The sequence below is a fragment of the Nannospalax galili genome, unplaced genomic scaffold (assembly GCF_000622305.1).
Source record: "Nannospalax galili isolate Female #2095 unplaced genomic scaffold, S.galili_v1.0 scaffold1154, whole genome shotgun sequence".
NCBI classification, from domain to species: Eukaryota; Metazoa; Chordata; class Mammalia; order Rodentia; family Spalacidae; genus Nannospalax; species Nannospalax galili.
In genome coordinates, this window is record NW_008335437.1 from 717,045 (window position 1) to 719,337 (window position 2,293).

Consider the following 2,293-nt stretch of genomic DNA (forward strand, 5'->3'; position numbering starts at 1 on the left):
TGTGTGTGTGTATGAGACTGATTAAACACACACACACACCACCCACATTTCTTTTTCTATTCATCCGTTGATGGGGACAGTCCTAGTTTACTTTTTGTTGCTGTGGTAAACCACTCTGATCAAAAGCAACTTCAGGAGGGACAGGGTTTGTTTGGCCTAAAGATCACAGCCCATCATTGAGGGACGCCAAGGCAGAAACACAAGCAGCTGATTAAACACACACACACACCACCCACATTTCTTTTTCTATTCATCCGTTGATGGGGACAGTCCTAGTTTACTTTTTGTTGCTGTGGTAAACCACTCTGATCAAAAGCAACTTCAGGAGGGACAGGGTTTGTTTGGCCTAAAGATCACAGCCCATCATTGAGGGACGCCAAGGCAGAAACACAAGCAGGAACATGAAGGCAGGAACTGAAGTAGAGACCATGGAGGAAAGCTGCTTAGTGGCTTGCTCCCCTTGGCTTGTTCAGCTACGTTTCTTATACAGCTCAGGTCCACCTGCCCAGAGATGGCACTGCCCACAGTAGGATGAGCCCTCCCATATCAATTAGCCCTGCAGATAGGCACACGAGCTCATTTGATGTGAAATTTCTCAACTGAGGTCTTTCTTCCCAGGTGATCTTAGGTTTATGTCAAATTGGCAGCTGAAGCTCACTATGACAGTTGGCTATTGTGAATAGTGTCTGATAAACACAGGTGTGCAGATATCTCTATTGAATGCAGGTTTTGATCCTTTCAGCATTGTGATGATTAATCTCCATTAATATCCACTGTCAACTTGGCTGGATTTGGAATCACCTAAGGGACACACCACTGGACATGTCTGTTAGGGTGTGTCCAGAGAGGTTTGAGGAACAAAGCCTCACCCTATATGTGGAATGCACCATTCCATGGGCAGGGGTTCTTGAATGGCCTAAAAGGACAAAAGGAAGAAGCCTGCTGAATGCCAGCATTTCCTGCTTTTTCTTCTTGATCTGTCAGTACCTTAAGGAGTTCCAGCTGTGTGTTCCCTCCACCATGAAGTCTGCCATGCCTTCCCCACCATGATGAGCTATAATTTCTTAAACTATGAACTACAAATAAAGTCTTCTTCCATTAAGTTGCTTCTTGTCAGTAATATGTACACAGGAGTGTCTGGGCCATATGTTAGTTTAATTTTTCTGAAGACACTTCATATTGATTTCTGTAGTGACTATACTAACTGACACACCCACCAATGAAGTATAAGGATTTCTTTCTCCCTCATCTTCACCAGTATTTGTTGTTTTTTTTGTTTTGTTTTTGTTTTTTGTCTTCTTGAGACAGGATTGTCCTGTAGTCTGGCCTGGAATTCACTATGTAGACCAGGCTGGCCTTGATCTCAGAGATCATCTGCTGCTGCCTCCTATGTTCTGGGATTAAAGATGTGTGCTACCACCCAAGCCTGTTTTATTTTTTTGATAGTAGCCATTCTGACTGGGGGTAAGATGAATTGTCAGTGTAATTTTATTTGTATTCTCCTGATGACTAAAGATACTGAATATTTTCTTTGTGTAAATGGTGGCTATTTATACTACTTTTGAAAACTATCTTTCATTTCAGGTGCCATTTATTGATTAGAATCTTGTTCTTTTAAAATTTTTGTTTTAATTTTATGTGTATGAGTATTTTTCTTGCATATATGTAAGTGCCCATGTATGCAATGCCAGCAGGAACCAGAAGAGGCCTTCTAATTCCAGCACTTGGGAGGCAGAGGCAGGTAGATCTCTGTGAGTTTGAGGCCAGCCTGGTCTACACAGAAAGTTCCAGGGCTATATAATGAAACTCTGTCTCAAACACACACACACACACACACACACACACACACACACACACACACACAAACACAATTTCTTCTATCAACATGGGAAGTCTTTCCACTTTTTGGTGTCATATACAATTTCTTTAGCATTTAAACATTTTTAGTGTTGCTGGGCATGGTGGTGCATACCTGTAGTCCTAGCACTCGGGATGCAGAAGCAGGCGGATCTCTGTGAGTTGAGGCCAGCCTGGTCTACATAGTGAGTTCCAGGCCAGCTGGGGCTACAGGGAGACCCTGTTTCAAAAAGAGAGAGAGAAAAAAAAACTTTCAGTGTTGATTTTCATTGTTGAAATGTTTTGCCTTGACTTAAGTTTATTTATGTGAATTGGACAGTCCTCCTGTTTTCTTTTTATGTGAGTTTGTTATTAGTGTATAGAAAAGCTAATGACTTTTACCTGTTGATTTTTGCATCCTTCTATTATGCTGAATTTGCTTAGCATTTCCAAGCTT